Here is a 16,307-nt window from a genome sequence, read left to right as displayed (position 1 = left end):
TCTTTTTCCTGTGTGAATACTGACAAAAAATATTCATTTAGCACCTCTCCTATCTCCTCGGACTCCAAGCACAACTTCCCACTACTGTCCTTGACTGGCCCTACTCTTACCCTAGTCATTCTTTTATTCCTGACATATCTATAGAAAGCTTTAGGGTTATCCTTGATCCTACCTGCCAAAGACTTCTCATGTCCCCTCCTGGCTCTTCTTAGCTCTCTCTTTAGGTCCTTCCTAGCTAACTTGTAACTCTCGAGCGCCCTAACTGAACCTTCATGTCTCATCTTTACATAAGTCTCCTTCTTCCTCTTGACAAGTGTTTCGACTGCTTTAGTAAACCACGGTTCCCTCACTCGACCACTTCCTCCCTGCCTGACAGGTACATACTTATCAAGGACACGCAGTAGCTGTTCCTTGAACAAGCTCCACATTTCCATTGTGCCCATCCCCTGCAGTTTTCCTCTCCATCCGATGTATTCTAAGTCTTGCCTCATCGCATCATAATTGCCTTTCCCCCAGATATAACTCTTGCCCTGCGGTATATACCTCTCCCTTTCCATCACTAAAGTAAACATAATCGAATTGTGGTCACTATCACCAAAGTGCTCACCTACCTCCAAATCTAACACCTGTCCTGGTTCATTACCCAGTACCAAATCCAATATGGCCTCGCCTCTCGTTGGCCTATCTACATACTGTGTCAGGAAACCCTCCTGCACACATTGGACAAAAACGGACCCATCTAATGTACTCGAAATATAGCGTTTCCAGTCAATATTTGGAAAGTTAAAGTCCCCCATAACAACTACCCTGTTGCTTTCGCTCCTATCCAAGGCATCTTTGCCCTTAGTGTCCAAAATTGCCCTTAGTGTTGGGTGGGTTTACTGGGTTATGGGGATAGGATGGAGGTGTGGACCTTGGGTAGGGTGCTCTTTCCAAGAGCTGGTGCATACTCGATGGGCCGAATGGCCTCCTTCTGCACTGTAAATTCTATGATAATCTATGATAATCATCTTTGCAATCCTCTCCTCTACATCTCTGGAACTTTTCGGAGGCCTGTAGAAAACCCCTAACAGGGTTACCTCTCCTTTCCTGTTTCTAACCTCAGCCCATACTACCTCAGTAGACGAGTCCTCATCAAACGTCCTTTCTGCCACCGTAATACTGTCCTTGACTAACAATGCCACCCCTCCCCCTCTTTTACCACATTCCCTGAGCTTACTGAAATATCTAAATCCTGGCACCTGTAACAACCATTCCTGTCCCTGCTCTATCCATGTCTCCGAAATGGCCACAACATCGAAGTCCCAGGTACCAACCCATGCCGCAAGTTCACCCACCTTATTCCGGATGCTCCTGGCATTGAAGAAGACACACTTTAAACCACCTTCCTGCCTGCCGGTACACTCCTGCAACTTTGAAACCTTACTCATGACCTCACTACTCTCAACCTCCTGTATACTGGAGCTACAATTCAGGATCCCAAGCCCCTGCTGAACTAATTCAAACCCTCCCGAAGAGCATGAGCAAATTTCCCCCCCAGAATATTGGTACCCCTCTGGTCCAGATGCAGACCATCCCATTTGTAGAGGTCCCACCGGCCCCAGAATGAGCCCCAATTATCCAGAAATCTGAAACCCTCCCGCCTGCACCATCCCTGTAGCCACGTGTTCAACTCCTCTCTCTCCCTATTCCTCGTCTCGCTATCACGTGGCACGGGTAACAACCCAGAGATAATAACTCTGTTTGTCCTCGATCTAAGTTTCCACCTTAGCTCCCTGAATTCCTGCCTTACATCCCCATCCCTTTTCCTACCTGTGTCGTTGGTACCTATGTGGACCAGAACTTGGGGCTGCTCCCCCTCCCCCTTAAGGATCCCGAAAACACGATCCGAGACATCACGCACCCTGGCACCTGGGAGGCAACACACCAACCGTGAGTCTCTCTCGTTCCCACAGAATCTCCTATCTATCCCCCTACTATGGAGTCTCCAATGACTAATGCTCTACTCCTCTCCCCCCTTCCCAGGTTGTGGTGAATCACAATGTACGGTGTATCTCTTCATCCCCAAATACAGTGGACAATTTGGGCCTTAATAAATCATGAAATAGCAGTTATTTCCCCGGGAAGATTGGGGCCAGTGCAAGTCCTGTAATATCATGTTAGGCTGGATCTAAGGGCTGGTTTAGCACAGTGGGCTAAACAGCTGACTTGTAATGCAGAACAAGGCCAGCAGCGCGGGTTCAATTCCCATACTGGCCTCCCCGAACAGGCGCCGGAATGTGGCGACTAGGGGCTTTTCACAGTAACTTCATTGAAGCCTACTTATGACAATAAGCGATTATGATTATTATCTTGCTGGAAAAGTAACGACTTGTTAACAATGCACGTCATAGCTGGGGCTGTTTAGCACAGGGCTAAATCGCTGACTTTGAAAGAAGACCAAGGCAGGTCAGCAGCACGGTTCAATTCCCGTAACAGCCTCCCCGAACAGGCGCCGGATTGTGGCGACTAGGGGCTTTTCACAGTAACTTAATTGAAGCCTACTTGTGACAATAAGCGATTTTCATTCATTAACGAAACACAAAGCGACCAGCAATTTCAGGGGATTGAGTGACAAATGTCGAGATGTTGGGACTTATTTTGTTTCAACCTTAGCCTTCGCATTTTTTTTAAGAACCTGCTGAATTTGCATATGAACTGTCCATTAAACATGTCACTGAAAGTTAAGTATAGCAATTAAGCCTGCGAGTATCCATTTAACAATGTCATAATTGTTGCTGAAACTCCAATCAACCTATCTGGCCCAGAAAGGAAACAAATTAAATGGTTTGTCATGCGAGAGTGCCTTTAAGAACTGGATGTTTAAGCAATGTACCTTTAAGAAAACAGAAATGTCTTCGAGCTCAGCTCGGTTCAGCCATTTTGGCAGTTTTGGTTTTGCAGTTTTTGAAAAAGAGCTGGGTGTGTGGCTGTGTGTTTCCAGAGAGCTGCAGGTTTTTCATTTCAGTTTTGAAAAGAGCTGGGTGTGTGTCTGTGTTTTGCAGTGAACTGGATGTCTGCCATAAAAGACCATCTCTGGATCATTTGGGTGATTTAAACTTATAATAGTGAAGCCTTTAACCTGATGTGATTTTGTTTAAAGGTGTTAAGTCTTTTGGAAGTTTGAAGGAACATTTAAAGGAATTATTTACTGTTGCAATATTTTCTGAGTTATCTTTGAAGTAAGGGGTGTTAAGAGATCCAATGTTTATTTGAGATATTTGAGTTCATGGAATAAACAGTGTTTTGTGTTTAAAAACCCACGTGTCCATAATTGTAATCCCACACCTAGGGAAAAAGCCGTGTGCTCGGAAAAGCAACAAATCCATTAAAGGGAGAGGTTGGTTGAACTCCATGATACATTTTGAGGTTCTGAAAACACCTTGCCCATAATAGGTTCAAACTCATTTCTGCTTGTCATTAATTGTTAGGGATTTAAAAAATTTCAAATGTTTTTAATTTCCCACTTTCCCTTTCTGCTTTTTACTCTCGATCCAATTTTCTTTGCTGTCTACTTTTCTTTCTCTATCTGATTTGACTCTATTTCACCTTCCTTCTCCATTGTTCCTTTATTTATTTCTAAATTTAACTCTCATTAACTTTACCACACCTTATAAGCCCCCACATCCAGCAAGTTATGATGCAAAACATTGAAGTATGCCGAAGAAGTTTTAATATAACACAGGTGTAAGATTGTAGGTTCTTACAGCTCAGGAGGAAACCATTTGAGCCATCATATCTGCTTTGTTTCAAGCAAGTTCCACCCAATGGTTCCACTCCATTGCCACTTCAGTGAGTCATATCTTCACAACTCCAAGTGCTCATCCCCTTAACTTGCTAGTTGGTTTACTCATTAATATTTTTCCAGGAAGATGTAACTCGGCAGGATGGTAGCATAGTGGTTAGCACAATTGTTTCTCAGCGCCAGGATCCCAAGTTCAATTCCCGGCTTGGGTCACTGTCTGCGGCGTCTGCACGTTCTCTGCGTGGGTTTCCTCCAGGTGCTGTGGTTTCCTCCCACAAGTCCCAAAAGACATGCTATTAGGTAATTTGGACATTCTGAATTCTCCCTCTGTGTACCCGAACAGGCGCCAGGATGTGGCGACTAGGGGCTTTTCACAGTAACTTCATTGCAGTGTTAATGTAAGCCTACTTGTGACAATAAAGATTATCTATTTATTTTAACCCAACATTTTTTCAATGTTATGCCGTTTGCAGTTCCTCTATGAAGCCACTGGATGACAGCAAAATAATTTGTTTGGCTTTAGTACATAGTATACCAATAAATTTGAAACCTTGAGTGGGAGAATTCTGTCTCACACAGTGGGCACAATTGAATGGCCTCGTCGCACCCGACTTGGTGAGGCGACGAGGCCGTTAAATCTCGTAAGAGACCTCTCGCAAGATTTTTGATGCTCAGATTGCCTCACGAGATAATACGTGGTCTCACGAGATGTAGTGATTTGGATCTTGCCCTCGCCGGGCGAGATTCAGATTAACATATTTCAGTGATCCATTAGGTTAATTTAAATGAGTCGGCGCCCGATTCTCCCGAAGCCCCGGAACGAATGCCCAACCTCACCATCGCACCGTTTAGTACTGGTTCACACAAACGTGGACAGGGTGGTTCTCTGGAACATCCAATGCTACACAAGCACCTTGGCCGTGCCAGCCTGGCACCTTGGCACTGCTACCTGGACATCCTGGCAGCGCCACTTGGGCACTTTGGCAGTGCCACCCTGGCAATGCCAGGCTGGCCGGGACATTGTCAGAGTGCCAGGCTGGCAGTGCTAAGATGCCCAGGTGCCAGGTCGCTCGTGCCAGGGATTGGGCCCAGGGGTGCCTTGCCCTTAAGTGGTAGGGTGAAGGGAGGCTCAAAGACCACCGAAGAGGAAAATTGGGGTAGTGCGGGGGTCTGGAGGCTGCGGTGTGGTGTCCAAGGGAGGTTGAGAGATCAGAGCGGCATTTAAAAATGAGCTAAGTACGGCCTCAGCGTGGCATTCCTGACCACGGCTATAAAAAAAACAGAGTCCAGTTTGATAGCAGGGTCATTCTTGGCGATGCAGGTGCTGAGAAAGATCCCGCTATACGCACCAAAAACAGACTCTGGGCACGATTCAGTGGCCTCGCTTTGCTCGAGCAGAGCGCAACAAAGCTGGTGAATAGCGGGAGAGGCCGAAACCGAGAACCCCGCCGGTGCCAAACCATTTGCGATGCAACTGGCCAGCTCCCGCAGCCGAAATTGGGATCCAGCCATAGCGTGGCAAGAAACCAATAATCACCCAATTTCACCAATAAGCCCTATTCCCATACAATTAACGGGGCCCATCCCATATCCAAAGGCCTCCTGTTATCCAGCCGCCTTCCCAGCAACTGGTCACACTGTCTCTGATTAGTGCTCCTTTTGAAAAATGTAAACCTGGCGGAAGGGCTGCTGCGGTGACTCTAGGTGGTGAATAGCCATCTTCGCTCACAGGCAATGAGCCTGGGGCACTCTGCATGCACTCCCTGTGCTCGGAGATGATAGGGGTCAACCGGGGGGTGCAGCCCCGGTTGGGGATGGACCGCAATGGGAGCCTGTGACTTTCGGGGCTGTGGGGGGGGGGGGGGGGCAACCGTGCATGGGTCCCCCGTGCCAATCCCTGGATTGTGTGTTCCCATTCCGGGGGCAACCCTAGTCCCTGCCTGTCTGCCCCCACCCGATAACTCACCCATAACTCCCGCTAACTGTGGAAGCCTTTGGACATGCTGCTGAAGGCTATTGCTGATGGGGAATTGGCAATCACGTCCCCCGGTGAGTGGGACAGTCTGCTAAGGCCCTCAGCTATCGCCGTCACCAACTGCGCCATGCCTTGTACACCTCCAGTGATGCTGCTGATATTGTGGACCAGGCTCTCCACTGCGGTCGCCATCCTAGGAATATTGGCCTCAGTGCCACGCATTGCCGGTAAGATCTCCTGCGCCCGTAGCCTCTGGGACTCCACAATCAGCTACGGACCTGCTGGAGTATGGCTGATATTTCCCTCTGAATGTCGCGACCGAACCCTTGCGCCTGCATCGGCTCCGGGTAAACCTGTTCCAGAGGCTCTGCATATGACTGGGACCTAGCTGGATCCTGAGATCCAACAGCCCTCTGACTGCTGTCTCGCCTGGGCAATACTGACACCACCTGATGTGCATCTGCAAATGTATAGATCTCACCAGAATGTGCCCCAGAAGCCTGTCCACTTACGTTGCCCACTGAGGAACGTGTATCTACATTGGTGGAGGGTGAGGATGACAGCTGTGACGCATCGATGGTGGCACCCTCGGAGCATTCCTCCGAGGTGCTCTCATGGGAGGCAGCGGCGAGTGGTAACCAACCCGAATGGGCTGGCGCAGTCGGCTGGTGGTCCTACGGGAGAATGAACAGTGGGACGGAAGGGTCAGTCTGTATGGCATTAACAACTCACGTTTGACAGGTCCGCTGGATGGGGCTCGGTGGATCCTCACCTCTGCGGCGTGCACCGACCTCCACATTGGTGACCGTTCTGTCCTCGGCCACCCCCCCTCACTTCCAGGGCCTGTTCCTCAATGATCATGAGGAGTCTTATGTCCGGCACCCAGCCGCCAGTCTGCAGTCTGGGCCCTCTTCTGACATTTGTGGGACACAGTGAGGGCATCTTTAAACCCACATGTGGTTCATAGTGGTGGGCGGTGTGGTGGGTTTGAAGGAAGGGTGGGGGGTGAAGGGGGGTGTAGGGAGGGTTGTCGGGGGGCTAATGGAGGGATGTTGGGGGCTGGTCGCCTGGGGGTGGAAACGTTTTGGGGGTGTGTCAGCTCACATGTGCGGCCCGGTATAGGTCGTTGTACTTTTTGCGGCACTGGAGGCAAGTCCTCGACCGCATCTAGGAGCCTCTCCAGGCCCGTGTCTCCAAACCTTGGGGGCGGTCATTTCAGCGCCATGGCTGCGAGCTGAGTGGGGTTGGCTGTGCAAGTGGACCTTGTTAGCAGGGGGCTGGCGAGCGCGGTCCCAGCGAATCAGCTGGCGAGCCTTCATTTGTGGCATGAAGCCTGTGGGGTCCCTTTAAGTGGACCAATTAATGTTGTATCGCGTTACCAGTCTTGCTGGCCGAACAGCGGGAAGCACGCAGCAGTTCCCACTCGTTGCCACACTGGACATTTTTCCGGAGAATCGCTCGCTCTGATTTTTGCACTTAAATTGCGCCCAGTATATGATTAAGGAAAATGGTGCAGCTGTACAGGTGGAGGTTTGTGCTGCTGACTCCCTCAATTAATTTTCAAATGTCTGTGCATGAATAAATTAAGAAATACATTTCTGCAGTAAAGGGTGATCTGAATGTTTCTCACTCAGACTTCATCCCACTTAAACCCAGGTTTAAAGAGGCATAACAGGCTCCAATGAAAAGTCCGGAACTTTCTACTTTCCTTTCCACTGATTCCATATATCTGATCACTGCTCCTTGATTGAATATTATGAGGATAGAAGTTAATATCATTGCAGTCTCCTGTTATTTGCCCCACCTGGCAGTCAGTTCTGTTGATTTCACTTGAACTGGGTATTTGATTGCCCATTTGCATGCTGCCTAAGACAAATTTTTGCCATCACAAGTCCTCGTGTCTGATATGGTATAAAAGCTTTAAGTTGTCACTTCTCAAATTGTCACGGTTACCTAAATGCTCTTTGAGGTGATTCAGTTTCCTGTTCTCTCCAATGGGAGCTGGAGCCGGCTCACAAAGGCAGTTATGATTGGTGAGAGTGGTTTTCATTGAGGTTCACCCTGAGCAGCTCCGTGAGCACTGCTAACGGTCCACACTGAGATAAACACCAAATGCAGATGGAGGTGAGAGATGCCATTTGTTCTGTTGGAATCTTTTTGGTTTTCCGGTGCAAAGTGTTGTGCATGACCAAGTGTTGCAGACCGGCCCATTCCAAGGTGGAGGACTAGGTTCAAAGGGACCACATTAAAACTTGGGGCAGCTGCCACAAAGGCGCAATTTGGAAAGGCCACAGTACTCCGAGGGGCTGAAAACATGAGCCATGTGTTTGACAGATAACGAACATTGTAAACATTGACTGTAATTGTCAATGTAGTGAATAACATACTGTATTGGAAGAAACTGATTTGTTCTGCACTTCATGTAATGTCAACATTGAACAATCACGTAAGGATTCATAAACTTTCAGAAATTTTATGAATAATATACTTTTAGGGGAAAAAAAAATTATGGTTGTGGCTGGAAAGAAACAATGGAATCGATAATAGGATTGTCACTCAGGATGTTTGGGCAGTTGGACGGTGAGCATGTTGCAAATCATTGACTGTTTATTAATATTCCTGCAGGGGAAGGGAATGATACGACACCTGCTGAAAATTCTCAGCTACAGTCATTTCCCAAGTTCCAATGATGAAGATCTATGGCTTTCACAAACTTCCCTTCCGTTCCCTTTCCTTCTCCCCTCAGTCTTGTGACCCTTCCTTTACCTTCTGCCACACCCCCTCTCTTTTTTAGAACAAGGTTGTCCAAGCTTATGCCTTGAAGCCTCACACTCAGGCCAAGGATTAGCAGCTTCTGTCCTTCAGTCTGTTTTTTGTTTCATTCACATTGATGGATGGAAATTATGGGCCAGCAAGCTTAGAATTGGGAAGTCCTGATGGTAAAGTTAATTCCATATTCTCATTCATTTATGCGTATTTCAGGTTGGTAATAAAAACATAGAACCATATAGTAGAGAAGGAGGCCATTCGGCTCATTTTGGCTGTACTGGTTCTTTCAAAGAGTTATCCAGTTATTCTTGTTCCCCATTTTCCCCCCCAAAACCCTACAAATTTACCCCCTCTCACTATTTATCCACTTTTCTTTTTGAAGTTATTGAATCTGTCTAATTGAATCAGGCAGTGCAATTGATTTTGGCACTTTTGCTAATTCCCTTAAATCCACATGCTCCACCTGTTGTGCACATCTTCATACAAGATGCAGTTGCCAATGTCTCCTCGATAGCGCCATCCAAACACCAACCTCCAGTACCCAGGGTAACTGCAGCAGGTGCACAGAAAATGACCATTTCCAACTTGCTCTACAAAAGAAACAGCATCCTGATTTGAACATGTATCGCCGTTCCCTCGTTGTTGCTGGCTAAGAATCCTGGAACTCCCCATGTAACAATGCTGTGGGAGTACGTGCACTACACAGACCACAGGGGTTCTAGAAGAAGGCTCATTTTCTCAAGGAAAATCAGAGATCAGCATTAAATGCTGGCCTTGCCAGCAATACCCACGATTTAAAAGCCCTACGGACATCAAAGTTGCTATCTTAATTGACGTTCTTTCTTAATTTTCCCACATGGAAAATCTATTTAAAGTTGCAGCTTGATCCTCAAAATTATCAAATGTAGTTTAATTTGTTAATTATTTACTGACCCTATGTTAAATGAGTTGATCTCTACTTATATTTTTTGTTATCAGACTCACAAATATTTACTCATAGCTGATTCTTGTGGCTCAGACATATTGGGTGGAATTTAATGCCATACACCATGGTGAATTTGGTGGCAGGGAGGGCAACAGGTAAAGGTGAGGCTCTAACCACCTTCCTGCCACTACCCCAAATAAGTCCATGGCAACATCGCCTGTGCATGGCCTTCCCACCCACTGGCATTTGAGGCCCTTAAGTGGATAAGTAATGTCCATTTATGGGCCTCATCCTGCTGTCATTGGGAAGCCCCAAAAGCAAGCACTGGTATATATTTGATTTCAACTTAGAACAGGGGTCCTCATTCAAAGGCATGTGATTGAGGAATCCAGCATTGGGGAGGGGAGCTTTCTGAGAGCCATCACTCTGTCCTTGAATGGAAATCCTAGGCCTTGGTTGGGTGTAGTACTGATGGCGCCGCTGATCAATGAAGAGCTGGCAGCATTTGGCAGGCCTTCACCTTGGGCATCCCATATCTGTGGAAGGCCCACAACGGCCTAGTTCAATGCCTGATTGGCATTTAATGAGGGAGGCCTTCTCCAAAGGGGACTCTCGTTGGCTCTTCAACCAGCAGAAGAAGCTCAAGTTGCCTCGATTAAATACTGTCAATTGTTACTAACATAGAACTGAATAGGTCACCAGAAAAAAAACACAAGTCAACTGCTTAGAAGTCAAGGAAATGCTATAAGAATGTATAATGTAACAATCCTAGGGTGAAATGTATAAATTTTATCACTTATGGAAACAGTAAGGCATAGCCAGCCCTGCTTACTGATGAGGCCCTTCAGATTTTTTTGTTGACATTTTAAAGAATTAAAGGACTAACCTCTACATGCCAGAAGGGTTATTGAATACTGAGCAGAGAGGGTCCAGCAAGTATGTGAGGCAATCATGTAAGCAGGAAGCACTTGATTTGAAGAGAAGTTTGAAGAAGCAGGCCATGGGAGTTATGGGAAGGAAATGAAACATGCCATTTTAAAGAAACATTTAAATCTCATTTATATTTAGTGAGCTGGAATGGAACGAGTACTGCAAGCTGTCTACATCATGGGGTGAGGAAAATTGACAAACATATTAAAAGTTATACATATAGGATATGTTTCCTTCAAGTTTAAAATTTACTGCATAAAATAAATCTCCTTAACCATGACTTCTACCATTACACATATATACTTAAACCCTTAGCAGACACTAGATACTACTAGTGGAAGGAAATCAATAGTAAGTATACATGCAAATAATTGATGCTGTAACAAAGTTAATTGATTATGCTACTGTACCAGTGTTCTAGATCATTAAAAATAACAGTTAGTGTGCAGGCAGCAATTTGCAGGGTGAAATGTTGGTAATAAAACCATTATTTCAGAATGTGAAGCTGTCTCTATAAGAGTTAAGAATAGTAAATCCCAGAGACACACTAGTGAACTAAAGCTTCAGCAGTTAAGTTCTTCTTAATTCAGATTTTTATTTCAGAATCCCAGCATCCGCAGTATTTTGCTTTTATTTAAGTTATTCTTAAACAACGGTGAACCCATCAAATTCAAGACAAACAGAAAAATCACATCAATGATGTGATGCCAATGCACTGAGTCACAGAGTGGAAGAGAACAAAACGTGGCAAGATGCCAAATATAGCTGACTGAAGATATAGGGATCAACTAGGAGTTTATGCTCTCTCTGAACTTAACTTGTTCATGAAACCCACTACCTGTTCCCTCAATTCCGTCCCTTATAATTGTGAACTGCACCCCCCCCCCCCTCCCTGCCATCCCCTTGTTTGTGACTATCCTTTGGAATTGTCCTGGTCTCCCTCAAACCAGTCATCACCAGCTCCCTCAAAAAAGCATCTCAAATCTATCCCCTGCCAACAATTACTACCCTATCACAGATCTTCAAATCTTTTCTTCCTTCCCAAAGTTCCTCATGGAATTTGTTGTTTCTTTGGAACGTCTTTCCAACTACTCCCTGTTTTAAGATAATTTTATCATCATGCACAGTTCAGCACAGAAAGCATGCTGGTGAAAGTCACAAATTACATTCTCAGCAATTTCCTAGCTGCCCTGCCGACTTGATTCTATACTGTCTTTGACACTGTCGATTATTTTAACTTCTTCTCAATCGACCGTCATTGCACTGCTGGTTCAATAGCGTCAGCACATAGTCCCTGGGAATATGATCCTCACCAGACATATGCTGAAGCAGGACACGTTCGATGTTATGAGTGCTGACCCAGTTGCAGTTTCTGGGGTAAACATACTTTGCATAATGAGGGCATGCTACAGATTTTAGAAACGGGAGCTCATCATGGGGCTGTTTAGCACAGGGCTAAATCGCTGGCTTTGAAAGCAGATCAAGGCAGGCCAGCAGCACAGTTCGATTGCCGTAACAGCCTCCCCGAACAGGCACCGGAATGAGGCGACTAGGTGCTTTTCACAGTAACTTCATTTGAAGCCTACTTGTGACAATAAGCGATTTTCATTTCATTTCATTTCATCTGATTTGAGGTGGAAAATAAGGTGCTGCCGCAAATTCCATGAGGCAGTGCACCAGTATTTTCTGAAGGCAGTTAGGCAAGGGTAATAATTGTGGCCTTGTCAGTGTCACCTACATACCAGACAATTGTTCTAAAAATAATAGGAGATCATAGCTGTTTATTATCGAAGGACAACCCCCTGACAGATCCAGGCATCTGAAGCATGCATTCAACATGCCAGTGGTGTGCTCTATTATAACACTGGTTTAACAAATGCTTAGCATGTGTCAAGAGACTGTAGCCACTTAAATTGGCCAACTCCCGATTTAAAATGGCGAACGGCAAAGGCTGAAGGGAAAGTCAGCCAACAAGACAAAAACCAGCAGCTGCAGGTTTGCTGTGTATTTACCTCTGCAAAAACCAGACAACATCGATACCAGTGGCCATCAGCATAACAAAGTAACAGCCATCTGCATACTGATGAGCAATCCCCGGGAACAATAAGTAACATTTTGACACCCAAAGCAAAGCCAGACTCCTCGGCGCCAGCAGGAGCCAAAACAAAGGAGGTGAACGAGCACCTCAAGACCGCCCATCGATCAGGGAACCGCTCCAGTATTGGAGAAAATCGAAGCAAGCGATTGGGACAAAGTCCAATCACTTAGGACCAGGTATAGGGTCCGCCCTGAAAGGCAGGAAGCCCCTGGGGACTATAAGAATTGAGCCCCAAGTTCAAATCGCGCTCTCTTCACTCTTCTTCACCTCTTCGCTCTCTTCACGCTCTTCTTCCTGCCCGGGTCACCCAGCAACAACGAACCAACATTGACCGTGACCGGTGTAGTGACTCCAGTGATCATCGAACTCGTAAGTCTTAATTCAATGCTCGCTACGAGATAGGCGCTCCTAGCTACCAATCCGAACCAACTTCGAATCCCACAGACTCAGAACCCGAATGAAAGACGATATGTTCCCCTGACCTGGTGGGCCAGTTCAAGTTAAGTACAGGCCTGTTAGTTGTAGAAGTAGCTTCGACGTTGAATAGCGATTACTGTGTATAATAAATGTGCATGAGTAGCGATTGCTGTGTATAATAAATGTGCTTTGATTTAAATCTTACTAAGCGGTGTATTGGATTATTGATCATTACTCGGACTTGAACCTCGTGGCAGTATCATAAAGATACCAGGCGACTCGAGAGCAAAGGTAATAAAACAGAGCAATTGAACCAAGGAGAAAATCAGCAACACTATTTGGCGACATCCTGACGGGACCCGATCTAGAAGTGGAAAACCACTCCGGGAGAACCCAGAATTTGAATTAGAGTCCAATCGGAAACAGAAAACCACAAGTGTTCAAGCAGTTCTGATCAATACTCATAATTCGGAAGTGTATGTATGCATGCGTAACTAACAGGACGATAAGGTAAATCTGATAGATTTTTTGTTGCGACAAAACTGTCGGAAGTTTGTATTTCGGAAAGTAGCAAAAGCCGTACCCGTATTTACAGCACCGCCTTAATACCCCTGTCCCAAATTTGAAGAGCAGCATTCGGAGAGGAAAGATGGCAATTCAGGCAATGCAGCGCCTAATGAACCCTGAGGAATTTGCGGCTGCAGCGACCAGCAGCAGTAGAGTGGGACAATGTCCCATTTGGGAGGAAGAAATCAGGAAATATCTCAAAGGGAAAGGATGGCCCCTTTGGAATGAATTCTGTGACAATGAGGAATCAGGCCCCGGGAGTATAGGACATACTTGGTGGGAGAACCTGAGCGAGATCCACAAAAAGAGCTTAGGGAAAGCTCGCAAGCCGATGGCAATCGTGTCGTGCTTGGCACAATTGCGAGGCACAGAGGAAATCGTCAGGACACTCCGGAAAGAAGTAGAGGGCATACATCGAATGAGTAAGGTCGATGTAAGCGAGGTTAAAAAGGAGAATTTGGAATTGAGAAGGAAATTGGCAACAAAAGGTGGAGAGGTGGAGGATGCCAAAAGGGCACACCAGTCTTGTCTGGCGCACCTAAGCAGCTTCCAGTCTCAATATGAAAAGGCCTATCAGGACACGCAACGTGCAGTCCTGGTACGTGAGGAAACCGAAAAGCATTACAGAGACAGTGCAGTCACCTCAAGGCAGCATTAAGAGCAGTCCATGCTGCCACCACAGAACAAAGACAAAGCACGCTAGATCAAGCAAACTGCCGGAAGCAGATTGCAGAGCTGCAATCGCTGCTTTCAGTTCAGAAAGGTTTCCAGGAAACCTTTGGAGTGAAATTAGATCAGGAAGATGGCCCTGATTGGGAAAAATTGAACGGAACAGCGCAGAGATATGTTCAGGGAACATGTGCGCAGGGAAAGCCACAAAAAAGGAAAGCGCCCCAACCCCCCACACAGCAGATAGTTCAAGCTCCAATGAACCCAGTAACTACCCACCGCACAGCCACATCGGACGCTGCGGAATTTCTATACTCCACTCCCTTAACAGTGACCCAATTACGGGACGCGTGCGAGAAGATCACACCGTTCCTCCCCACCTCAGACCCCCACCATTTCTTTGCCACAGTTAAGCATCAGGCGACCATGTACGGCCTGGATGAGCGAGAGCATGTAAAGCTCACTGTTTTAAGTTTAGACCCTTCAGTAGTAGCCGCCCTTCCCGACCCACAGAATGTTGGAGGAGGCGCCCTTGCAGAAATGCATACCGCGATCCTGGATGCGATCGGGTATAACCGGGGTGACCCCGTAGATGGCGTCAACAAATGTAGGCAAAAGAAATCCGAGCACCCCACAGCGTTTGCTGGACACCTGTGGATCCACTTTGCAGCAGTCTTTGGAGACTTAGACAGTGCCCATTTGTCCACCAGACAACATGGCCAAATAGACCCGCACCCTTATCTCCCATGCCACAGAAACAGGACAAAAAGTTTGTACGAATTATGACCCCTCAGAGGAAGCCCACAATGAGAAATGGGTTTTAAAAAGATTGTCCCGCGCCTGGGAGCAGTCTGTACAAAACAAACCCACGAACAAAAACCCCGAAGAACAGCAGGCAGAAGCAGACAAACCCGCAGTTAGGAAACCCGAGGAAGAGCAGGCAGATATGCATCCAGTTAAAACGCACCAGAACCCCGCATGGGTAAATGAAGGAAGGAACAGCTCCCCACAGAAACCACTGGAGTGTTACAATTGCGGACAATTAGGACATTACGCACAAGAATGTCAAGCCCCCCGAAACAGCAACGGAATCAGCCCACAAATGCCCCCCGAACCAGCAAAGACACCAATAGTCCCGACCCTCAACCCAGGGAACCATACCCAAGGGAACAATGCACCAGAGAGCCTGCTCCACCTTATGTGCCCCAGGGGTCATGTTACAACTGTGGGCAGTCAGGACACTTCGCCCGAGATTGCAGGAGACCCCCACCAGCTAGATGAGCCCCCAGATATGAAAGAGAACACCACCCACAGCAGCTACAAGGTCCCAGCTGCCCCATGCAAACTGTGAGCGCTTACCCACCACTTCTCATGGCAGCGTTACCTCAGCAAGGCCACTTCATTTTTGTTCCGCTCCTCCTTCCTCTCTTCTTCGGTCACGCTGCACTCCCTCCATATGCTAGTTACACCCCAGCCCAAATGTGATTTACGATGTCCCGTATTCTGATGGAACCTGCCGCATGTTTTATGTTGTTTGTAAGTTTGTTAAATGTTGTTTGTTAGACCGAAAAAAAAAATTCACGGCCCCACGCCTTTTCAGCAGAACCCTCTGAGGACTTGCCCACAGAGACTTACTATTGGCCAGACACTAGTTCAGAGGAACTAGCTTGTCTGCAGACACTTGTTAAGGTCCCAGACGCCAGTTCAGCGGAACTCGTCTGTCGACAGATACCACACGCCCGTTCATAACTGCCCTTCTGGTTCGAAGGAAAGAACCACTACGGCAGCCCCACCACGATGACTACATTTCTTGCCCGTTCTTGTCGGTTGCTCAGGCAGTGGAGAAACGGCTTGGGACCCGCCCTGCCTGGGAACCCCCCCCCCCCCCCCTCTGGTCAACTATGCTCGGGTAGAGGAGACATGGCATTGGTAGCCGTCCTACCCGGGGACTCCATCTAACTCTTACCCGTCGCGGCCCATACGCACCTCATTTTGGAAATTTTCGTTCAAAGAGTTTTGTTTTGTTTCAGGTAACCCTTAGGTTGCCAACCCCATGCTATTTACATCCTGAAACATTTGGATGGTAAATTGCACAGTCTGCGAGATGGCTCGCACTGGTTCAGTATTTGAACGTGTGTCTTGTCCTAAAATTAGGTTTTTGAAAAAAAAATGA

Source organism: Scyliorhinus torazame, chromosome 11 (genome assembly GCF_047496885.1).
Source record: "Scyliorhinus torazame isolate Kashiwa2021f chromosome 11, sScyTor2.1, whole genome shotgun sequence".
In the NCBI taxonomy this organism is placed as follows: Eukaryota; Metazoa; Chordata; class Chondrichthyes; order Carcharhiniformes; family Scyliorhinidae; genus Scyliorhinus; species Scyliorhinus torazame.
The sequence above is the reverse complement of the archived record's forward strand: the minus strand, read 5'-3'. Positions refer to the sequence as shown.